Source organism: Triturus cristatus, chromosome 9, assembly GCF_964204655.1.
Source record: "Triturus cristatus chromosome 9, aTriCri1.1, whole genome shotgun sequence".
Classification (NCBI taxonomy): domain Eukaryota; kingdom Metazoa; phylum Chordata; class Amphibia; order Caudata; family Salamandridae; genus Triturus; species Triturus cristatus.
The window spans coordinates 780,634,123-780,646,439 of record NC_140592.1 but is presented as its reverse complement, the minus strand read 5'-3'; the positions used below and the strand labels follow the sequence as shown (position 1 = coordinate 780,646,439).

At 44.6% G+C, this 12,317-nt stretch overlaps 1 long non-coding RNA gene across 1 annotated transcript in view; it reads left to right on the top strand.

The window, feature by feature from the left end:
• Positions 1–12,317, top strand: part of LOC146798839 (uncharacterized) — an 84,732-nt gene that overhangs the window by 33,477 nt on the left and 38,938 nt on the right. Inside the window, exon 2 of the long non-coding RNA XR_014968772.1 lies at positions 5,553–5,755. This is a non-coding gene — a long non-coding RNA (uncharacterized LOC146798839). The remainder of the gene's footprint in view (positions 1–5,552; positions 5,756–12,317) is intronic.

The window sequence follows — 12,317 nt, the reverse complement described above, 5'->3', positions numbered from 1 at the left end:
GGAACCGGGATCCCGTGCAATCCCCCTACTTTCCAGCACTAAATATTGCACTGTGACTGCAGCAAGGCAATGCAATCAAATGTGGGTTGCAATGCAAAGTAAATCCTGGACTTGCATTTTGGAATATATGGTGCTGTTGAGTACTGGTCTCATAATTGGTCAGGTGCTGCATCTGAGACCAGGACATGAAGTTCCTCACTGTCAGAAAGTGTAAATCCCTGCAATATAAATTGTCCCTTTCTCTCCAATCTCTCTCTCCCACATGCATTTCCATCTTTGGTCTACTCGGCTATATATTTACTGCCATTTCACTATCCTCCAGTTATCGCCTCGCCATGTGATGACAGTACTTTTATGGCCAGTTACTCCCTCTCCAAGAAAGTCCTTCTGCAACTCACCTTATCTTTTGCTGATCACTTGTTTTTCACAACCACAACACCACTGAGCCAGGAGTGAGGCACAGTTGCGGTCAGTGGCAAGGTTTAGGGAGGTGGTATGGATGGAAGGGTCGCTGATATTGGTAGTGAGACAGTATGGACTGGGAGGCTGATAGGGACTACGAGGGTGGCAAGGTCTCAGAGTGTGACAGGGATGGAGGATGTGACAGGAAGTCTAAAGTAACCTTAGTGAAGCAGGCCCCAAGTGTCCACCTCAGCAACTTATTCAGCTCATTAGGATCTTCAAAGGTATACGTTTTCCTTTTGCAAGTCACTAACATCCTAGATGGGCCTGTGAAGCCTTTGCAAATCTCTTGTTTCCTCATCTGTGATCTGGAATCCAAAAGTTCTTTCCTCTTCTTGGCACTGTCTTCACAAAATATTGGGCAAAGGATATTTTTTGACTTTCCCATTCAACTTGGTGTTCCTCATAGCACGTAGAAGAAATAGGGGTGTGTGAGGGTAATGGAGCAGCCAAAAGTTTGTTGATCAATGGCATTTTGTGTTTTTGTATGGTGTGTTGCCACTATATGTGCCCTTTCGATTTCAAAGTATCTTGACATTGTGGTTTCTTTTATCAACTAGATAAGTGTGCCTTTGTCCATTTTGCCTCCCTCTGCAAGGCCAAAGATTCCATGTCTTGTTATGACATTAATTTAATTTGATCTGTCTTCTTATCTGGCTTTGTCTTTGAGCATATTAGAGCCCTCCTGGTGTCTGATTGTATCCTTAGTCTTATCACTGCCAACTTTTTTCGATATCCCATCAAAGGATGGCTAAATCCATATGAAATGATTATAAATGTTTGTGTCTTGGATCAGACTACGCATCAAGCTGAGCTCAGGCTCTTTTATGATGACTTGTACATGGTCAGCTTTGTTAGATTTTCTTTCATGGAAAAAGACAGTATTGGGGTTCAGATTTGGGCCAGTTTAACATAGGCTTTTATTATCCTTTGGTACTGTTCTGCCCTCTTTCATTTCATTGTAGTCTAGTCATTTTTCTATAGTTCTTGTTAAAAAGTATGGTTCGTACTGGTTTGATACTGTTAACACATTTTCAGTTTGTGATATTGCCCACTAGGATGGTACTTGAAGAGTTACTATTTGTACTGTTTTTTACTGTTTGTACCTTGGGATGCACAGTTACAATTTCTACCCTTGAAAATGCTATATGTTGACCAAGGCAGACGATAGCATGAGGACATGACGATTTGCTGAAGGAGTGTAAGAAAAAGTGGATTATTGTTATGGATTTTAATCCACCACAAGGAATAATGCATCTATTCTTATTAGGTCCAGTAAAAGTTTCAGTTTTAAACCTGAGCTCAGCTTCTAGTATCTATGAGCCAAGCAGACATACTTACCTTAAGAAAATGTGTGAAGCATTTAGAAGTACCAACCCAGTTTAAAAGTCAAAAGCACAGCACAATAACATTTCTACTCCAATTTATAAAAATAGGGAATGAAAATACTTCAATGAACAAATTGATGTAAAAAATGACAAAAATCCAATACGGGGAACCGGAGATATGAATTTTTAAGTTTTAAATAAAAATATCTCCAAAAAGATTTAGGCGCCAGCCACAGTTATCTGGTTGCATTTGACCGGGACCTAGTCACAATTTAAAGCCAACCGCGATGGGGTGCATGTTGGATACTGAAACCAGGTCCACTCCAGTTAGACATTTTACTTTCCAATGTAGTCTCAGAAATAGAAGTCAAGAATCCTCACTGAGGCAAGGCAGCAGGCTATGGCCATGAAGGGCTCCACCAGGTTGGGAATGCATCGGATGAGGTCCCAGTGAAGCTATTGACATTTGGCTGGCAAAGCTCAGAGCAGGAGAAATTCAAAATTCTTGCCCAAGGAAGGTCCCTCGCCAGCCGGATACTTTTAGTGCCTTTGCCTGGTGAAGATTTCCATACTCAGACTTAGGGCGTGATTTATATTTTCGCAGACGGGTTACTCCGTCACAACGATAACGGATATCCCATCCGCCGAAATATAAATCCCATTATGGGATTTATATTTCAGTCGACAGGTCATCGGTCTCTGTCGTGACGTAGTAACCCATCCGCCGAAATCTATATCTGGCCCTCAGTTACTTTTATAGAGCTCAGACTCATCCAGTGGGGCAAGGCTGCAAGCTGTAGCTGAACAGGGCCACAAAAGGCTGGATACCCTATTCACGATGTCCCGCCACAACAGATTTGCGTTTTGGAAAACCTCAGAGTGGGAGCAGCCTAAATCTTTGGCTGAGCAGAAATGCACCTTTGTCAGATTGACTTGGCAGGTTTGTCCCGGTCTTCTTGAGGTCTAGGGAGTCAAAAAGTTTCTAAGTTCTAGGATTCCCAGGAAGTTAGTAGGAATCAGGGCTTTAAGTGGGATGATAAAACTGGGGGGTCTCTCAAAGAAGCGTGGCCAATGTGATTAAGGGTGTGGCGTAAAACACATAAGCGAAATATCTGTGCTTAGCATAGTGTGCCAGCCGACTGGTATTTTGCTGCGTCTGTCATTGCATCCAGATATATAATACAAGTATCATTACACCTACAGCAAGCCAGGACTATTGGCTTTGTCAATGGTTGTTAGTTGCATAAGATTAATAAGCAACAACTATGACTTTGTTGAATATATCATGACAATCCTTCAGTTCTGAAATGATGAGACTGTGAAAGAACTTTAACGAATCTCTTTGAAGTTACCCCAAATACAGTGAAGGGTGGCACTCTGCTGAGTTAAGAGTTTTTTTTTCATCCTGGGGGCAAAAATGGAGAGCCCGATAGGGACCCGTCTCAGCACCTGCTTTTTAGAACTGCCGGTGCTCAGCACCGGCGGGACCCGGCCCCCTTAAAGCCCTGGTAGAAGTACACTTTGACACTTCTAAGGGTCCCAGGACCTCAGGAACAGAGCTTTGGGGTCAAGACTGCCTCACTCCAGCAGAAGCCACCAGCAGGATCCAGGAAAGGTCCAGTTGGAATTGATCAGATGGGATCTTCAAGAATAGGGCTTCTTTCAGATTGTTTGTATCCCTGTAGCCTAACAGGAAGTTAGCCACCTGACCCTTGGAGTCTACTTCATTGTGCTGGATACAAGTGTGGGCAGTTCCTGCCCTTCAGGTACCCTCTCATGTTTCAACTGCATGTGCAGTCCTTCTTGTCTTCCACAGGTCCAGTAGTGGAATGAAGAGGGTGTCTGGGGTGCCACATTTATGCCTGGCAATGGCCTGTGGGTAGGGGTGACCTCTGGCCCCTCCCCAAACATTAGGGGAAAAGATGGTCATGCTGCCAGAGGAACACAAAATCCTCAGCACCCCTAAGACCTAAGGAGCAGTTTTCACACCTCATCTAGAGAGCTATACAGCTGCCAGGTGAGTGTCGGTGCTCAGACAAATGGGCTTCCAGAGGCTTTGGGCAGGAAAAAGGCAGCTTTCTAAAAGTGCATTTTCCTTAATAATTATTATAAATTCGATTTCAACATTACATTGGATTTAATTTCACAATTAGATGAGCCTTTGAATTATAGTTCAATCTGTGGAATTATCACATGTAATAATGCAATCTAGTACTTTCCTACGTAAAAGCCAGCCTCGCTACAGTAAAAACAGCTTTTTCTTTTTTACTGTAAGGACATGTGTAACAGTACATTTCTGCATTGCCTACGTTTAAATATGAGGCATTGTGCCTTAGGGCTTATAAGACCTACATAGAGGTGACTTATTAATTTTTAAAAGGAAGGTTTTGGCCTATAAAGGGGATATTTTGACAGGTCGAATTGCAGTTTTAAAACTGCTGCAGTCAGGCTCTTATGGAAGGCATACAATCATGCTTTCACTGTCACTGTAGTGGGTGGCACAATAGGTGATGCAGCCCACTAATAACATTTAACTTACAGGCGCTGGGTGCATTTGGTACCATAGGCTAAGGACTTATAGGTAAGTTAAGTATACCAATTTGGAGTGCAGCCAATTTTGACATGTTTTAGATGTCATAGCATCTGCACTAGGGCCTGGTTAGTAGACTTCCAGTGCACAGAGGCAAACAAACAGCATCATCAGTCCACAAAAATAGGGATGATCAAACAAAGAGAGGCATTTTGCTACAGTGTTATTTTAGGATAGTAACCATTATGATAACGACTGTTGGTGTACTGTTGAATAACAGTGCATCTCACTTCCATGATATTCCAACAACCTTAATTGATGTAATCTGCTGAATCACTTTTTCTTTGTATTTCATGTGTAGATTGTGTGGAAGCACCAGAAAAGATCTTACTTGGTATTTAAAGGTCTGAGGAAGAGCTGGGTGGTTGAAACTGTCCTCCTGTCCCCCTTGTCAGTACTTTAAGGAAGTGAGCAGGCATAGTGGGGATGGGAGCCATATATGAGTTGATGGGACAGAGCTCCCACAGATTAGCGGTGTCGGTGGAATGAAAGTACAGGGTTTGAGTCTGATATAGGTGGCAGTGTAGGTGCTCTCACAGGGTAACAGTGTTGGTAGGTTGAGCAGGATCCTGCTGCTTACCATTTATTGTGCTTGGTTTGAGGCAGAAGTGGAGGCGCTTCTTTGGGGTAGGAGGGTAGCAAGATTCATGGGATGAGACGGTGATTCTGCATGTGGAGGTATCCGTCTGTGATATAGATGCTTCAAGGGCCAGCAATATTATAGTAATGGACACAACCATGGGTTAGTTGTGAGATAGGATTCCTGAGAGCATAAATAGTACCTTCTCTTATGCACAACAGGCTAGACAACAGGCTGCATCGATCCACTATTTTTGCATGTGAGGTCAAGAAGGTTTTGCAGTGCTGTCATACTTTGGGATGGACATCCTTCCATTGTCATCAAGATGCTCTTTGAACCCCATTTCACAGATTGTTTTTGAGTTGCACTGCAAAAATCTCCCATACTGTGGTAAACAACAAGCAAAGGTTCTGATTTAGTGAACAAGCGCTACTGGATTAAGTCCATACATCCAACCTTTGGCAGGTGCCCAATGATATTGACAAAGGCATCAAAGACCACTTGAAATGGGTAACAGTAAATGCTCTCATTTAAGGAAATCTTTCTTTGACCATGAGGAATGCATGACCACTTCTTTATTTCTACTCCACAGTGCTACCCTTGTGAATGAGTCCTGAATGTAAGACTGCGGTCAAGCACTAGAAAGGCACCCAAGCACAGACAGATGAAGCAGTTGAATTTGTGAAAACATTGTCATCATTATTTATTTTACTGGATTTTCCACTTGATTCAAGACAACTGAAAACCACCTATTGATTGGAAAGGATCTGTTTGGAGCGAATTTATGGAAAGCTAGTAAGTAAGCAAATCAAGTTTGAGCTAGTACATAAGCAAATCCAATTTGAGCTAGTACGTAAGCAAATCCAGTTTAGAGATTTGGTGAGTGCATTATATAAGGTTAATAGAAGCATCTGTAAAAGTGAGTTCCTGACAGGGGTTTAGAATTTAATTTGGATAACTGGAATCAGAACATTTAGATATTAATCACTGTTTTTCATGACACCCATCTTTTTCAGCAAATGAAAAGCTGTGCACCTGTGCTTGACTGATCTGCTATGTAAAGATTATCCATCCAGCATAATAGTGATTGTTTCTTATCAGGTGGTTTGCCGTATAAATTACTCATACCTGAAAGTCAATTACATGTCCTTGGTGAAATCCTGGTTCTGCATGCATCTAAACCCCACTAAATCGCCTGGTCTGCTGAAGACTGTGGTACAGTTTCTAAAATCAATGTTTTTTTCATATTCTGGGGGATTGCACTCTATCTGTAGACAAAAGGAAAACGTTTTTTTGTACAGCGTTACTAACTACCCCGTGGTGGACTCCAGTACGCTTTCGGGAAAAGGTATATACAGGAATGAATAGAGTGTGGCAGTATGAAATATTTTAAGAACTGGGTGATGGGGACCCAATCAATAATCCAGTAGGACATAGAGTATTTGAAGAGCAACATTCCTGACATCCAGGGATGGAAGACACAGCTGATCTCAGACGTCTGACCAGACTTGATTAGGGAGTTAAGTGAGCAGGAGTATCATGAAGAAAATATGACCATCCAAATGGCCAGTGCATCTTTATGGAATTTTACATTTCAAATAGTAATTTTTTAGTCTTGGTTCTGAAAGGGGCCTCCAATATTGATTATCATCAATATTACATGCTGCGCAGGTATGTCTTTTAGTTTTTCTTGGAAAACGGGCTATTACAATGATATAGCATGAATTGGAAATTTTATACAATGAGAGGTTTAATTGCTAACAACATCGATTTTTTTTTTTGCTTCCAATATTTCAAGATACAGTCAACGTCTTTTTAAATAGATGGATGCAGTATAATTAAGTAACAAATCTGTCTGCCACAGTCACCTCCCTCGATCTTAACTGATGTCCATGTACGGTACCAATAATTATTGTTAATATAGCCACAATAAAACCAAATACAACATCATACATTTTAAAACATCTTTACATTAGCCACAATAAAACCAAATACAACATCATACATTTTAAAACATCTTTACATTCATTTCACAACTATATCAGTACATTTCTAGTACACACGAAAATGACATTCCAGACTATACTAATGCCCTTGGCAAGTAAAGTTCTTTGAATGTATAGATTGTAGTGAAGTGATGGGCAGTAATGTAAACAATTGGGGATGTTCTGTTGAACCAATAACATGTTTCTCTCTATTAATGATTACAGCAAAGATAGTTCACCCAAGTTTAATCTGCACGTGATTTGCTTATTTAAATTGGCCTGGCATTATAAAACCCCAAATACGTTCCACCCTATCATCGAGTAATTGTATTTCCAAAATAGAGAGCTGCCCATAATAAAAAAAAATAATTAAGCGGCAGGAAGTTGTGTATCAGTGATATAATAAATACATGACGGGGGTCTGAGCCTACATTTGGAACCCTAGAAATGCTGCTTCGGTAATTCTTTGTTTGTAGTCAAACATACACCTCTCCTGTTTTCCAGTTAGCTTCATAGTGAAATTGTGGTTAAGGCTACTCACCACACGATCAATAGCAGTGCCTCATTTGTGCTGGTGGTGGGAGCTAGCACTTATTTTTGTGTAAAGGGACTTAATTTTACATGATTTTACTTTATTATTTTACTTTGACCTGAGCAGAAATAATAAGGCAAACAAAGCGGGCAGGAGGAAGGGGAGAAGGGTAGGAAAATGATGGCAAGCGGAGGAAGCAAGGGTGAAAAAGCCACTGGGGCAGGAGTCACATAAAGTGACAGGATAGGTGAAAATGTGAAATTAAGTGGCATGAGGCGGGATTAAGATTCAGTACTCTTGAGGTGGTGTTCGGCAACCGCGGAATTTGGCAGGCGCTGCAGCTGCCTCATAGGAAAACTTTGGACGCCAGCATTTTTTTTTTTGGCAACTAAAGCCCTTGTAATTGGTGATGACAACACCTAGTGAAGTCAGATTAGTTCAGTTTAACCTTATTTCGCAACGTTTTCATTGCATAAGAGTGCATTTATCACAGTACAACATTCATATATCACCGTCTACAAAGATGATACACTAGTACCTTAAAGCATCCGTAAGAAAATATACCGAGTTAAAACTAAATAAAATAAATATTTTCCAAACAGTTTGATTAAAATATCATTCAATACATTTAATATAAAATGTCAATGAAAGAACTGCATTTCCTTAAGCGGTTGGGGATCGATTCATGTAAAATAGCCAGATCTACAGTTTATAGGGTTAAAAAAGCCTTCTAAATAAAATAAAATAAAATGGATAGACCTATATTCCATTGTATAATGCTATTCAGATGTGTAGTGTTATTAATATGAAGGAAAAAAATCCACGTATTGCTATACACTTTCCACTTCAGTAAAATTAATTTCGTTCCTTCGTTTCCATGCTGCCCAAAGAACAGTGGCCAAAACACACTAAAGGCTTTACAAGGTGCTGAAGGTGCTGGAGCGCTTCCCTGCAATCCAATAAATTGGCACTATGCAAAAAATGTACTAGAATTGTTTGCCTTTGTTACTTATAAAGTGACAGAGGAACACTAAGAGGGATTTTCTCAAGGACCGGCAATACCTACCGAAAACGCCAGTTAGCTGCAGTTTTTTTTATCGCCGCCTAACCCTGAAAACTATCGCCATGTTAGCGGTGTATTACCAAGATGTCGCTTCATGGCGATAGTATCAGGGAACAGTGGTGAAAACTGCCGCTAACATCAGCGCAATAGGAATTCAGGCGTTAGCGGGCGATAACTACCGATAGGCCCATTAGCGGCAAAAAAAACTCACTCTAGTCACCCCAACGTGAGTTTTTTTTGTCTCTAATGCAAAAAATAGCCTATCAGTCAACCTCCATTATAAAATAGGCATAACAACCAATAAAAAGCAGGATGGAGCAGCCACGACCAAGTGCAACACACAACAACAACCCCTGCAAGCCGGCCAACATCCAGAATGACCAAGATGAGAGCCTTGATGCCTCGCTGGACCTGCGCCTAGAGCCTGGCTGCCTCGCTGGACCTGCGCCTGGAGCCTGCATGCCTCTCTGGACCTGCGCCTGGAGCCTGCATGCCTCACTGGACCTGCCCATGGAGCCTGGATGCTTCGCTGGACCTGTGTCTTGAGCCTGCATGCCTCGCTGGACCTGTGCCTGGAGCCTGCATGCCTCGCTGGACCTGCGTCTGGAGCCTGCATGCCTCGCTGGACCTGCGTCTGAGCCTAGATGCCTCGCTGGACCTGCGTCTGGAACCTGAATGCCTCACTGGACCTGAGTCTGGAGCCTGGATGCCTCGCTGGATCTGCGTCTGGAGCATGGAGTGGGATGCGGAGGAGCTGTGGAGTCGATGAGCCATGGCGTTAGACATTGAGGCGTGATGATCGTCCGTACCTGGTGGTGAAGTCTGGCAGGTCGCATGGAAACACGTTGCTGATCTGTCTGAGAAGACCGCCTTGGGCACCTTGGAGCTGTTAATAGTAGAGGCACTCCTGCACCCCAACGTAGGGAGGTCTGCATCACATACTACGATTCACCACTACACCGGACTCCACGGAGGGGATTATCAGTGGTGGGTGCCGCCTCTCTTTTTCACAGGTCGGATGATGTTGGGCTGGCCTGATGCTGTGGAGGGTGAGGCCCCTGAGCTGCGCCGAACTTGTGTGGCGGGAGCGCTGCAACTTCACGCCTAAGGGGGCCCTGCTGCATCAACTGCAGTGGGAGGTTCACCAGTGGACTTGGCGGCGACTGCTGTACCCAGGCTTGTGAAATCCCTCCTGGCTGAGGCTCCTGCTGGCTGAGTCACAGATTTGGAGAGAGTGCAGCGAATTGCGCCACGGTGTCAATGTCCAGATAAGGAGAAGGTGGGACGTGTAGCATAGAACGCCTGGGGTTCGAGTCCCCCTGGCCTAGCACATGTAGATGACGCACCCCTAGTCGCGGTTCATCCACTATGGCTGAAGAACGTCACCCCACTGCATTCAAGCAGTGCAGAAGAGGAATAATCATCACATGATGATAACTTACTGATGTAACTGTGCGGGTGGGAGGGTGGGTAGGACTGCTCCAAGCATGGGGCAAGGCATGGGTGGATTGGCATGCCCACTCTAGTGTGCAATGGCTGTTTGTTCGGCCCTCTCAGGCCGCCCAAAGCAGTCATGCGCACTTCCCTGTTCGTAATGCAGGCTGAATTACAACCTGCATGGAGAACATGCCCACCCCTCCAGCCCCTGGCTGCAAGCCTTGTCCCATTTCCAATTACCAATCCCACGCCGCATGTCAGCGTTGTGTTTGGCTCAGGGGAGGGAGCCTGGATGCCTACTTCCTGTTCCTGGAAGCAGACGCAGGAGAGCAGGAGCAACGAAGATACGGGACCAGGCTTCGAGGTAAGACTTCCCTTATTAAAATGTATACAACACCCAGTCACACACACACCCGCGTCCACGCCCCATCCAGTGTTCTTTACAGCGTTTACCACCTCACATCTGTCCAGCCCCCCAGCACTTCTCAATGGCAGCCGCTGTGCGCCCATGTACAGCGGGCATACAACCTGTGTGCCAAAAGCACATGTGTGGTTGCGACGCATGCCATAACATCGCATTCCATTCCAATGCCTACTAATACTAGGCACATTGCAACAGTAGAGTAGGTGTTGCATAGCGGAGACATTAATATCACTATTCTCACTTCAGTGAGTGCTACCCAAAACTAACCTTTGCACCCCAAATCCAACCGTGAACCCTGGAATTCCTTTTTGAGCTCCCATAACACACCCAAAAATCAAATTTGACTCAGCTGCACACCCCAATTTTCATATTTTACCCCAAAACACACCCCAATTTTCACATTTCACCCCAAAACATACCCCAATTTTCATATTTTACATCTGAAACCCATACCCACCCATTACTCACCTCACAATCCGCTGTAATCAAATGCGATGTAAAGGCACCTGCGTTGTCGGAGTTGTGTTGTTAAGGATGTACTGCTTGCATTGTAATGGTCGTCTCCCTTGCAAAATGCAACCCATAGGCTACGCCATTTGTGTCTGTCTGCCCCTGGACCGCGCTCAGCACCAAAGAGCCTTCCTCTTGGACACTCCACCGCTACGACGCCAGCACTCTCCTCGCCATCAAACCTGGACACCACCTTGTCTGCCAGGAACAACCTCTGCTCCGGACCAGACAACGCCATCGCCATCACTGACGGCTGCAGTATAACCCAAAAGGAGCACCCCGACCATCAAGGAAGAGGCATTGCCATCACCTACAGAAGCACTATCCGACTGACCACGTGCTCTAATGACCCAAGGGTGCTCATAGACCACCTCAACTCCCAAAACCGGACCAAGCCCAAGCATATCCTCTGCGGCACCCTCATGTGTAGACCCCCGGGCCATGGCCCCCCATTCTCCAATACCATTGTAGACCTCATTGCACCCCAGGATCTCCCATCCACCAACGACATCCTACTCGGTGAACTCAAGTTCCACCTGGACAACCTCAGTGACCAGGACACCACCGCCTCCCGGGGAAGGTCCCCTACATCAGACACAAGCAGCAAGTCACCTCAACAAGCCACATGGGAGGAAACACGGTCGAGCAAGTCACCTCTGCCAGCGGGAACTTCAACTACAGTCACAACACCGGACTCTCCTGGACCGACCATCATTGGTTACATCACGTCTTCACCTTGCCCTCCGGATGCCACCGGCATTATCGCACCCCCTCGCAGCTGGATCAAGGCCACCCAAGAACGTCTCCTCAACTCCCTCCACACCAACACTCCACCAATGCTTCCATACGATGACACCGCAGCGTGCAACCACCACTGATGGATCTCCAACAGCGCCGACATTCGGGCACCCCTCATGGACGGCACTGCGTCAGTACCTTCCGCCTGCCTGATGGCAGGCGTGAGGATTACGCAGTGCCACAGGGATAGGCTGGCCCCATGCATTGCTGGAGTTGCATCATGGTTGTGACACGACTGTAGCAATGGTGACTTTAGTGCAGACAGATAAGTCAGGATTTCTGATGTATCTGTCATTACTTGCGTCATAGAGCGCTGTCCAGTGAATACAGAGGAATATACAACGTTACATCGCGGTGTTTACACCGCGATACCTTTACAATGCAGGCATTACAATGCAAGTCGTTAAAATGACTTACACTGGAGGGCGCTGGACTTAGGAATAGTATGATTTACTATTGCAACTCCAGCCTACCTTACAGTAGGGAAGGTGTTGGAATAGTAAATCATACTATTCCTTATCTTAGAGCACCATCCAGCGCAAGTCATTGTAATGACTTGCGTTGTAAAGGTATTGCGGTGTAAACACCGCGATGTAACCGATGTTTCC